At 35.6% G+C, this 13,557-nt stretch overlaps 1 pseudogene; it reads left to right on the top strand.

The window, feature by feature from the left end:
- The first annotated feature begins 7,101 nt into the window (after positions 1-7,101).
- On the top strand, positions 7,102-13,266 carry LOC100455251 (large ribosomal subunit protein eL19-like; annotated as a pseudogene).
- The last annotated feature ends 291 nt before the right edge of the window (positions 13,267-13,557 follow it).

A 13,557-nucleotide genomic window follows, 5' to 3' on the forward strand; every position in this document is an offset into this window, starting at 1 on the left:
CTTTTTGACTTTTGCTTGGAACATTGCTGATCCTTTTTTTGTTTTGCACAGTCAAGGAAACTTATTTTGAACCATTTATGGCCTTTAATAATTGGGTAAGCTATACTCCTGTGACCAAAATTTGGAGCATATTTGTTTCTCTTTCTGCCTGACTTCTCCAGAATTTGGAAACTAGTTTGTGAGTATTCTTATCTTATGCCAATATAGTTGTTTGTATCTGTGCAATAAGAATCAATTTTCTTTTGCAACAGCACACAATTAGAGAACCTGGTTGTTTTACCAAGGCTTTGACTGCAAGGGTATGGTTCTCTTTAAGGAGTCAAGCTCAATTTGCAGAGCCAATAAATGCCCCTTGGGAAAACTGGCCTCATACCTTATCTACACAGTCCCCATACAGGGTTCTTAACCTGAGGGGAGTAAAGAATGTCACTTTCTAACAGGCTCAGGAACCTCATGTTCTTGGGATCTCAAGAAGAGAGGAGTTCACCCAACTCAGGTATTTGAGGGCACAAACCTATGGCTGGGCTTGGCTTTAACAAAAGTCCTATCTGAGATTCCTTGTAGAACAAAATTCCATGAACACCAGTTTAAAAAGGCTATGTAAAATCAATTATAATTGCTGCACTTTATGCAAATAATCAGGCCCAGTATAAGGCTAAAGTCTATTCTGCAAACAACTCAGTCTTACTGTGATTTGTTTTTAATGAAAATAAGGACTGGAGTGAAATAAATTATGTTTCAAAACTTATCATGCATTTGTCATTAAATTATAGAGTCACCAGTTGTTTTTAAGTTTCTTGCCTACGTTTTAGACTAATCCTGGTTATTCATGTGAACAAACCAGCAATCTCCAACTGCAGCTCAGAAGGAACAAAAGGGATGGGTAATGTAAAAATCTGCATCAATATTCCAGTTCTGAGCAATTATGTTGCAAATCCTGCCAGGTGATGGAAATAAATAGGGTATCCATCACCTGAAGTTTTCCTTTTTGAAAGTAAGACCAAGGGAGATAACCAAAGCCAAGCCCCATGCACCCAAACCTTAGCAAGCATAACCATAGCCACCAGTTATCTGGGCATATCACAAGGCATCCTTTTTTCTCCCTTGTTGGAGGAAAACTAAATTCCCATCCCGCCCCCCGGCCCCCTGTTAGCCTGGGTGAAAGCTACTTTAACATCCATCGGCAGCACCCTGTTGCAGTCCCTGGGTCTTGGAGATATAAGGATGGAAGACAGAAAAAGCAATGCCTCACTTTCTCTCCCTCATGTAGCCCGCATATTCCCTAGGAAGAGAAAGGAACCTGGGATGACTTGCTCCCCTCTTTCTAGAGAAGTAGCCATTCATCTTCAGTCTGTACCCCTTTCAAATGCATCCTGAACCCCTGGGACTCCTTTGATAAAAGGCCCCTCTTATTTTCTTTCCCCTCCTTTGTCCTCTCTTCACTGATAGGTAATTGTGTCTGTACTACAGGACTCTCCTCCCAGATGCATCCTCCAAACTGGGTAAAGTTAACTTCCCAAACCTTAAACTGGTTGGCTTAGGATTGGCCTCAGGGAAAGGGAGCCCAGAAGCCTGACATGCTGGCAAACGGGTAAAAGTCATTTTTTTTTTCTTTTCCAGTTGGGTTTTTGGCCTCCCTCTCCGTGTGCAAACTGGTAAAAGGCCTTGGGATTTTTGAGCTTTCCTTACCCCACAAAACTTGTTTCACTTTGATACATGTTTTCTAATAGCCCAGTTTATTTCTCCTCACCTTCAATCCATCTGACTCCAAACTGTCATGCAACCAGAGCCTCAGACAATGGCCAATCTTGCCAGGGACCCTTAGATAGGCCTCTGAGGGAGATCTGATTTCCCAAACAGCGCCCCCTGCCAGCAGGAAGCAGTTAAGATCGATCTTCATCCTTAACCCTTATCCTTAATCTAATAGCAGTTAGATGTACTTTTTAGAGTGGGGAATGATAGAGACATGAGACAGCCAAATGCTGCCCAGGTTATTGTGCACAGGGGGCTTGCCTAAAAATGCAGATGGTGAAAAACATCTATCTCTTAACATAAGCACAGTAGAGAAATAAATCAATGTGGAGTGGCTTCAACTAAGGGCCCACCTGCAAAATGGGAGAACTGGGTGGAGCCACCAGGAATTCATGCCTTATGCAAGGAGGAGGAGCCTGGCCTCTTCCGCTCATCTGTGAGGTGGGAGCCTGTGGGCAGGACGTGTTTTTTGTTTTTTTGTATGTTTGTTTGTTTGTTTTTTGTTGTTGTTTGTTTTTGCTGAGATCTTTCTTTTAATAGATTCTGCTCTCCACACCTTTTAATGTGCCCTCATGCCTAATTTTTCCTGGTCATGAGACAAGAAATTGGATTTTAGCTGAACTAAGGAGCAGAAAAACCATCCATCAATATGATATACAGATATTATGTATATATGTCTGTACAATATCATTTACAGATGTGCATATATATATCCTCTTGAAAATATTTTATTTCTATATATTTAAAAATGCAAAATAGTTTTAAAAGACTAATTATCAAATGCTTGAAATTAAAAAAGAAAAAAGATCTCTGGTTTAACATATATATATAAATTTATATTAGGATCACACATTATTCTTGTATACAAAATTATTACAAATCATGTATAAATAATGTCTGAGACAAAACCAAACATACATACAGAAATGTTAATTTAATTTAAAAAGAATAATATATTCTTTGCAACAGGGGCTATTCTAAAGAAGTATCAAACTAAAATAAGAAAGTAGAAAATAATAAAGGCAATAATTAAGGTATTTAAAACCAGAAAAGAATAAAATTGACTATTTTGAGACTGGCTTTGGGCCATATACTCTATCTTAGAATTCACAGAAGTAATTAATTTAGCAAATGTTTTCAGCTTATAGAGCTGTCTACTCAGAACATTGAACACTATTCTATTTCCATGGAAGCTTTTTCTGACCTGACACCCACAATTGTTTTTTTCTCCCAGAATGTTTAATTTAAAATGACTTTGCATTTTTCCTCATTTAAAGACACACGTGGACACTTATTTCTTGTAAAACTCACGAACGCCCTTAAGAAATTACAAAACCCTACTTTCTACTTGTGCGCTATCTGGATGCATGTCGTTGTGGTCATCCCTTCTTTAAAAATGATTTTTCACATGCCTCTCACCTCTTTGTGCTATCAGCCCTTCAGGACACAAGTTGTTTTTCATTATTCTTTACCTGCACAGAGCCTAGAATACAGAAAGTGCTTAATTTTTATTTGTTGATGTAATGAGTGTGTGCGTGTGTGTGTGTGTGTGTGACAGTGAGAGAGGTGGTGGGGGTTGGGGGGGAGTACATGCATAGGTGCACTCACACACAAGTATTTATGATTAACTATCAGAGTTGGCAGATGGGGGTAATGGTTAGTTTTACTCAGTATAATACCCTCAAATCCAAGTACTTTTATTCTATGGGTATTGCCAGGTCTCTTTGATAACCTTAATAGAGCATCAGGAACTCTTTTAGTTTCATCTAAATTGTCAATGTTTAACTTTCTAAACATTTAGAAGTGATGCCCTAATTGTACAGTATCCTGTTGTGATTTGTGTCTTTAATACTAAATGTAAATAATTAATGAACCAAAGTCAGAATTTTTTGCTGTAAAACAAATGAATTTTACAAATTTTATTAAAATCAGGCTTTGTTAAAGTTGCTAGAAGGAATTTAAATCAGGGACAAGAATGCTTCATTGATCAGTGTCTCATTTCCTGCTAAGTAAATCAAGTAATTGTGTCTTGAAGCCTCAAAACACTCCAATAAATATTCAAGAACAACTCAGTGATAGATTATTTCACAAGAAAGGAGATTTAGACAAGACTTGATGCATTCTACCTGTCTTTGGCAGGAAGTTTAAAGTACAACTTGAAATGTATGGAGACTTTGCCCAAGGCAACAGATACAAATGATTGCCTACGTGGAGAAATACTTTTTAATCAGTAGATTATCCAACAAGATGGCAAAATTCTTGCTTGTTCAGCAGTTCAGCAAAGCATTTCTGTAGGTTATTCTGTTTTCAAATAGTAAAAATATCTTTCCAACTTTCCCCGGCCACTTGCCTCATTTCTTTTAACCCCTAAACTGCAAATCTCTTGTGTTCTTTTTATCAATTCAGTATAGATAGAAAGGAAGACAACAGAATTCAAACTTCAGTTTTTATATCCTATTTTAAAATGTTAGATTCCTTGAATTTAACGCACAGTGTGACATAGTTAATACTTGAGAATTGTACCTTTCAAAATTGCTGAGAGTGTACATTGCAAATGTTCTGACCACAAAAAGAAATGTTTGAAGCGATGGGTATGTTAACTAGTTTGATTTAATTATTCCACATTGTATTCATAAATTGTAATATCACTTTGTACCAGATAAATTTATACAATTATAAATTGTCAATTAATAATACATACTTAAGATAAATATAAACCTAAATCATAAACATAAAATGTTGGATTTCAAGACATAACTCCCTTTATAGCTCTTTAGTGAAAATTGTTGATAGAATACAGACAGAAAAAATGTTCTACAATTAAAACACACACACAAGAAATTTCATTTCTGAAAGATTATGTTATGAATTGATTTTGATATTGTCCTCTTGAGGTTATGTGTGTGGCTTCCTTTAACCAGGAAAGTCTATCTAAAATATTTGTGCATTGTGTGATACAAACACATATGCTTTTTTCCTTAAACAAAGATTGCTTTTTTTTCCAAATAAAAAATAAAATTGTGGAATGAATTCCAGTAATCAAATATTTTGTTGAAACCAATAATTATCAATTGTTTCTTCTAGCAAATTTCTGAAAGGAATCATTACATTGTTCTGTCAACCATGAAACTGACTCATGATCTTTCTATCCTATCACTGGATTTTTAGGTAGCCTTCTCAATTACACAAATAACAAAACATGGGTGATATACTAACATCTGAGGTAACTTTCTAGGAGTGCCAATTTAAATTGATACTGAAGAGTGGAAAAAATATACCCTCCAAAACCCGCCACTTTGACATAAGGATTACTTGGGGCTGAAGTCACTTAAAAACAGCAGACGCAAGAAAGGCATTCTGACCTCTTTCTCCCTGAAAATAGGAGATTAAACACTCTTGTGTGAAAAATTCCTTTCCTCTATCAGGAGAAATGAAACGTTCTTCAATGGGGTGTCATAGCTGAAATAATTAGGTACAAATAGATCTTGTTAGAATAATTATTATCTTTCTTTAGCCTCCCTATATAATTTAGTTACTTTTCCACAATTGCCTCTCTTTGTTCATCCTAATATAAAAGCATTTCGGTTTTATCACTTCTTTGTGTCTTCATTTCTTTATATTTGTATGATTTCCTCCTGTTAATTTAACTTATGCCAACTTAATTCTCAGGCCTTGCTAGAAACCTAAAGGATAGAGGTAAAATTTTGCCTCCCCTACTGTTGAGAAAGAGAAAATAAAATTATTTTCCATGTACCCCTTGCACCTTTTCTTCACTTCCAACACATTCTAAAATTTTCTAGTAGGCTGTTAGCCCTAGCGTTAAGAAAAATGAAATAAAACAAAGAAAATAAATAATAGCAACTGAAACTCACAGACATATTTAAGAAAACATAAAGGCAAAAAGAAATTAACATTTTTCACAAAAAAGCTAATAGTTGACAAAAGAAATGTAAGTTAAAAAAATCAACATAAAGGGGGTACAAAAGTCAAATGATGAAGTATATTAAAAAGGTAAAAAATGCGTTTTGATGGAATACCATTAAGCCATGCAAATTAATCATTGTTAATACATGAGTTATAACTATCTTTTTACCGAAATCCACCTGTCCAATTTCTTAGTTATACATCTATCGAGTCCAAATAGAAAATATTGAGTTCAAATATTGTACTGTGTCTGAACCAACCAGCACTTCTCCATTTTGCATTTAAAATATCTGCACACATTAAATAATACTAGTTGGCAACAAACAATCAACTTTGGCCAAAAGCCCAAAATTTCAACAAAAGCATCCTTTGACACAGGTTGGAGAAGATGTCTTGAGTCTGTGCATCTTAACATTTTCCCCATCTAGTTTGTGAATAGGCTGTGTCCATTCAACATAGATTCAAAAGTAAGAAACAGCTGAATATTTTAGGTTCGGAGTACCACTAGCAATGATCAACAGACTGGATTTAAATTATTTAGGACTTTGGGGCTCTCCTGAGAACTGTTGGATACTAGGGTATTCAACATGATTTCGGGGATAAACGTTGATCAGAGAAGTCGTGGCTCAGAAAGCACTGTTTGAATCAAAATCTAAAGAGTTAGAGACATTTTAGAAATTGCTGAGGAGGGAGATTAACTTGGAGGAGAGATAAGACATATCAGGGCTCTCAAAAAGGAGCAAATATAGGACATCTTGAGGGTGAATAACAGCCTTGGGGCTGATGATCCTGGTTTGTAGACAACCCAGAGAGAGGCTGGGGTGAGCTCAGAGTGGAGATACTACTGAAATGCCAGAGGTTCTGTGGAAGTCCCATCCATCACTGCACAGAAAGCCAATGAGACAATGACTATTGCCAGGGAATAAGGTGACTTTATTTATTTGGTTGACTTCAGCTGGAGAAATGGCTGAAATCTGTTTCTCTCAACCAACTAAAATCGGAGGTTTATATAGCAGGGAAGGAATGCAGCTACTTGTGGGAAAACAGAAATTAGGGAGGGGTAAGGAAATAATTATGAGTAATGAAGGAGCTGGAGACACATTGTCTGGATCTGGTGATCTGGTTTCATTTCCTTGCCTGAGGGGTCAATATCCTGAGGCAGGAACTAAGATAAGACAAATACAGTTTTCAAGAGTAGTAGGGTCATTTTTTGTATTTATTCAAAAAACTATAAATATCAGTTCTATGACACAATTGGGCCATTTTCAAAAAGTAGGCTGCAAATGGAGGGGAGATGGTTAATCTTAATTTTAGAAGCTACAAGAAACTTTTAGAAAGATTCAAAATGTATAGCAACATGATAGGATTTTGCATATTTTAGGATACTGACTGCAGTGTAGAAAATACATTGAGATTGGAATAAGAATGGAAGAAGAGACACCAGAGAGGTGTCTATTGTACTTGCCCGTGGCAGAGATTGTCATTGTTGAAAAGAAGGTGGAGTCAGAAGACAGATGTAAAAAATGTTTAAGAGATACTATTGATGGAACACTTTGGTCTTCTACAATTACCAATATCTTCTGTTAGATCTGAGTCTTCTAATTAGAACGACTTGGTAGTAGTTCCAGTAGTAGATTCTATCAAGTGGTTCTAATCACTTCAGATCTTAATGACTTATTTTTATCTGCTCATATTAAAACATAGTAAAATAGAGGCTTCCTCTTTAAGAATTAATGCACATTCCTTGGTTTAGGAATGGCCAGCATCCCTATTCCTTCCCAACACTGAGGTGCTGCTTCCAGTTCTTAGATCTGAATTCATACTGCAACTTTTGTTTTTGCATCAATTATAAGTTTTAAACCTAGACTCAGTTGTCTAATTTGCCCCTCCTTTATGACGTGGATATCTGAACACCAAACCTTTAAACTATGTTTATGTTTTCTGGCTAGCTTGTGCCAGTAATGATTACGAAGCAAAGGAAACCAAGTACTTTAATTGTTCATAAAGAAATTCACAGATAGAGTTATTCATTTGTGTTAAAGCAATAAATGGTAAAGAAATTGTCTTACTACTGAAGAAGAATGCTGATAAATTTATTGAGAGTCCCTAGCATTCTTCAAGTTGTAGTATTAAATAATTGATATTGCTAGACATTTTAGTTTCTCCAGAGATGACACTTTGTTGCCAGGAGAGCTGTGCATTTTGAGAAAGATGTAAGGACACACTCCAAGGAATATGTATAAATTATAACCATAATTATGTTCTGTCTTCAGAGCAGAGCTATAGAGTGGTTTTGTTATATTATTCACAGTTGCAATCAGAGGAAACTGAGTCATAAGAAATTTAATTAACATTTTTGATGGCATGGAGTTAATTTGGATGGTAAATGTAGATGAACTTGTAAAAAAACTACTTTGCATAATGTACTAAAGCCATTAAATTTTCATAAAGAGATCTCTAATCCTAGTTCAAGAATCCATATCAATGCTATAGGATAATTTAAGACACATACTGTCTTTATTTAATTTATTTTTATTAAAATGGCTTGCTTTTATACTTCAGACTCTGCTTTAATTATCACATTTTATGCCTCTTATTCAGACATATATAAAATGTAGTTTTCTTTTTAAATTTATGTATGTATTTAATAAACAACTCATGTTATTTGTAGAATAATTTTAAAAAATGTGTATAGTAAGAAAAAGGCATCCACAATGTCACTACTTCAAAATAACCCTATGGAGTATATTTATGCCAATGTTTTTTACACGTAGATACATACATATTTAGGGTTTTTTAATTTTTGTTTTGATTTTTTGAGAAATTAGATCATGTAACACATATCAATTTGTAGCATTTTTTCTTTTAACACCATATTATGAATTTTATTAGGTAACTATATATATACAAATGTTTATTTATTTATATGATTATTTAATGGCTGTGTGTTTCATTTACATATTTTCTGACTGTATTTTAATATTTTCTTTAGACAAGTTATTTGCACATGTATACTATATTACCACATGATATTAGTATATTATATTACCTCATAGCCTTTAAAAAAGTGCCAGAATGAGGGGAAGTGTGGATCAGCCTTGTTTGGGAGAGTAATGGCATCAATAATCACCAAGCCCAATATTTGAATTCAATAACAACTGTCAATCATGCTCAGTGGATTAACACTCCTAATACATTTTTTTTTTCCTTTTAGATTTTACTAGCTGGGGAAGATTTTATTTTCTTCCTTTATTTAATAAACTCCTACCTATTCTTCAAGACCAATATCAAATGTCCATTTCTGTGACCCAACTTTATTTCTCCTGGGGCATTAGTTATTCCTCTTTCTATACATTTAAATTCATTAATACCCTCCATTACAGACTTTATCAGCCTACCTTGTTAATTTCTTCCACAAGGTTGTTTGTTCCCTTAATAGGGGAAGTATGTGTTATTCATTGTTGTATTCTTAAAACCCCTACAGTGTCTGGCATAGAGCAGTAATATGTTTATGAAGGCCAAGATGCAAGATGCTCTGGCATTTAATGGGCTGATATTCAGCCATTAAACATCAATATAATTTTTTTTTTTTTTTTTTTTGTGAGACAGACCCTCGCTCTGTCGCCCAGGCTGGAGTGCTGGAGTGAAGTGGTGCAATCTCGGCTCACGACAACTTCTGCCTCCCAGGTTCAAGAGATTCTCCTGCCTCAGTCTCCTGAGGAGCTGGGATTACAAGCATCCACCATCACAAGTGGCTAATTTTTGTATTTTTAGTTCAGACAGGGTTTCACCATGTTGTCCGGGCTAGTCTCCAACTCTTGACCTCAGGTAATTCACCCATCTCAGCCTCCCAAAGTGCACAAATATACTTTTGTGTGTGATTACAATATTAAAATACCTCCATTTTCTGTAGTAAGCTGCAGCTGTTCGAAGCTCTCAAGTGTTCACCTTTTCTTTTCTCTCAGAACTTCCATATGATCCAGGAACTAAATGTTTAATATCTGGAATATTAAAAAGGTCTTTAGGAACTACCTGCTCCAGCATGCACATACCATAATCTGTTCTTATGGTCTGTGACTCTTCAAGGCGAAAAATTTTAATATTATTTTTTCCTCATGCATACATCACATTGCATTTCCTGTTGGACCATTATTACATTGACTAACTTAGGATATATCAATATTCAGAGCTTTGAGAGGATACATCCAGGGAGGTTTGTTGTATAGGTGGTGATGGTTTGCTTTTTTCTTTTTTTTTTTTTTAATTTCCTACACTTTCAGAAAACTCACAAAAGTCATTAAAAAATAAAGGCACCTTCTATTTATTTTCATGTCAATTACTGTACAGTAATTCTGTTCCTTCTATGTCTACAGAATACTGAGAAAATTTTACAAAAGTTACCTAACCTTTTGTAATCTACTTTCTATTACGAGAGCAAATGGAGTATAAGACGAGCTGAGTTACTTGCTCATTTTGAACTCCTGAACTGAATAGGGTAGTGCATGAGTAACTTGTGGCACGAGTAACTTGTGACACGAGTAACAACAGCCTGTTTATCATTAGCTAAGAATCATTTTAGAGCACTGAACACCTTTGAGATTCTTTTCTCATTTAGACTTTCAAAATTGCTACTCTTGATTAACATAACACAACCCAAAGCCATTGCTTATTATTCCTTGATACTGAAAATAATTTTGCGAATTTGTTGTGTATACAAACAAGTTTTTCTAATCTTACAAAACATGTTTAACTACATTGCTGATTAGTTTTAGTTCAGTGGAGTTTTTATAACATGGTTGTAGCTATTCTGGTATACGATGACTTTCAAAACAGTAAAATGCAAGTATGGTGTTGGTGTAATAAAATTTTTCCACTAAAACATTTGAAATCTGAATCGTCTATATTTTAGACCTATATAGTGAGCTTTATTCTGCCTTAAAAATTAGAGGGAAACAAAATTAAAAATTTTTGGAATACATTTTAATCCCATTTTTTAAATTATCTGAAGATTTTCAAAATTATTTATTTATGTAAGGTTGCTAGTGAAGTTACACATGGCTACTGTGTTTATTAATAACTTGTATTTCTCCAAATCTAGTTTGTCCCCTGTTATTACTTCTAGAGGATTTAGAATGACTGCAGGGAGAAGAGAAATGGAAATAATATGAGGTTTCAGAGTATGATAAGGGAAACAGAGTGGGGAGAATTAGAAGAAAGTCTTGTAACTCGAACTCCCATATCATCCTTCCAACTCGGTTAAATTCTTCTCCTAGGCTAGATTCCTTCACAACCCTCTCTGATTCTTTCAGAGCCAGAACCATTATCTTAGAGCTTGACTCATTTTCCTCTAAGATGATTTATCTTGACAAAAATCTCATCCTCTAGTAATCATCCCTGGAGAGACTCCAGTAGATGGAGAAACATTTGCACCATGGATCTTTCTCAGGTGGAGCTTTTGATTATGGAATGTGGTTGAAATGATACTTATACCTCACTTTTTAACAATACATTCCTGAATATTAGTGTTTCAACATTACTGGTAGAAAATCCTGGAAAACAGAGTATTGCATTTCGCTCAGTGAAGGAGGTAAAAATATGCCACCTGCTATAGCAAATAACTATGTATTATAGATTTTAAGATAGCTAGAAGTTTTTGCATGTTGTCACCACAAAGAAATGACAAATATTGAAAGTGATGAATACAGTAATTACCCAAATTTGATCATTATACCATGTGTACATGCATTAAAACATTACATTATAACAGTGCAGCCATCAAAAAGAATGAAATAATAATGTCTTTTGCAGCAACATGGATGGAATTGGTAGACATTATATTAGGTGAGCTAACTGAAAAGCAGAAAATCTAATATGGCATGTTCTCACTTTACGTAGGAGCTAAACATGGGCCCATAAGGATATTAAGATGGAAATAATAGACACTAGGAACTCCAAAAGTGGGGAGTATAGGAGAGAGTGAAGGCTGAAAAATTATTTATTCAGTAAAATGTTCAATACTCGAGTGACAGATACACTGGTAGCCCAGTCCCCACCATTATACAATATACCCATGTAACAAACATGCACATATCACCCCTGAATCTAAATTAATAAATAAAATTTACATCTCTTTGAATTATACAACATATATTTCTGAAAAAAGAAATACTACAGTGTACCATATAAATATGTACAATTATTATGTGTCAATTGTAAACTTAAATATTTAATTAAAAAATGCCACCTTGGTTATTGTTTATTTCAATTAAAGGAACTTGAAAAACAACAGGTACAAGAGGACCACTCTGACCTTTGCTCTGTGTCTTAAAAGTTAAAGACGAAATTCTTATGTAGAATGTATCCTTCCGATACTAGAAAAAAGGCAATGGTCTTATCATCAAGGACGGAAAGGTAAGGCTGAGAGAATTCTGTACAACAACAAACCTTGTTAAACTAACTCTTATCTGTCCAAGTAAAGACCCCAGCCTAAGCCCCTTTGTCTTATCAGATTCTCAGTTTACCATTCTTTGTTTCATTCAGTATACAGGTAACTGACTCTAACTGCTTCTTTGGGGTTTTCATTTCTTTATAAGGGTGCCGATGCCACATGAAACTTACATGAAATAAATTTCTACACCTTTCTCCTGTGAATCTGCTTTACGTCAATTTAATTATCAGACCCAGCCAAAACCCTGAGAGGATAGAGGTGGAGTCTTGCTGCCCCTACACTCATATATTGTAATTACTGCTTTATTATTTCTAGAAAATCTTTGATTGCTGGTTATGTCTTCTTAACTCCAGCTGGCTTATTCAAACCAGTTTTCTTCATTTTGGGTGACTATGCATTTAAGATATTAGGGCATTCGAAAATAAATAAAAATTATTTTATATCCACGAATGTTAAGTATTCAGAGCTAAGAAAGAGACAGTATTTCTGGCTGCCAGAGATATTAAAATCTCTAGAAAGTGGTATGTCCCTTTCACTGCTGCAGCCACTGCCACGAGTATACTCAGGCTTCAGAAGAGGCTCGCCTCTAGCATCCTCCGCTATGGCAAAAAGAAGGTCTGCTTGGACCCTGGTGAGACCAATGAAATCGCCAATGCCAACTCACGTCAGCAGATCCGGAAGCTGATAAGGATGGGCTGATCATCCTTAAGCCTGTGCCTGTCCATTCCCAGGCTCAATGCTGGAAAAACACCTTGGCCGGCCGTAAGGGCAGGCAACATGGGCATAGGTAAGCAAAAGGGTACAGCCAATGCCCAAATGCCAGAGAAGATCACCTGGATGAGGAGAATGAGGATTCTGCACCTGCTGCTCAGAAGATATTGTGAATCTAAGAAGATTGATTGCCACATGTATCACAGCCTATACCTGAAGGTGAAGGGGAATGTGTTCAAAAACAAGTGGATTCTCAGGGAACACAGCCACAAGCTAAGGCAGACAAGGCCCACAAGAAGCTCCTGGCTGACCAGGCTGAGGCCAGCTGGTCTATGACCAAGAAAGCATGCAAGTGCTGTGAAGAGAGCCTCCAGGCCGAGAAGAAGGAGATCATCAAGACTTTGTCCAAGGAGGAAGATATCAAGAAATAAAAGCTCCCCCTTAGTCTGTACACACTGGCCTCCGTGATTACACAGATCAGCCATTAAAATAAAACAAGCCTTTATCTGCTTAAAAAAAAAAGTGGTACCTAATAGTAGTGACTATTAATTCTCTACATTCTCCTGTAGTCCACATGAAGTACCAATGCATTTTACAGAAACAGGCTCACCAATTTTCTAAGTACAAACTTGGTTTTCCTAAGAAAAGGTGTACTGCTTATCAAACACACACACATCTCTATAAATTAAAGACATTACATAATTCCACTTTGTGAGGAAGTC

The sequence above is a fragment of the Pongo abelii genome, chromosome 3 (assembly GCF_028885655.2).
Source record: "Pongo abelii isolate AG06213 chromosome 3, NHGRI_mPonAbe1-v2.0_pri, whole genome shotgun sequence".
Lineage (NCBI taxonomy): Eukaryota > Metazoa > Chordata > Mammalia > Primates > Hominidae > Pongo > Pongo abelii.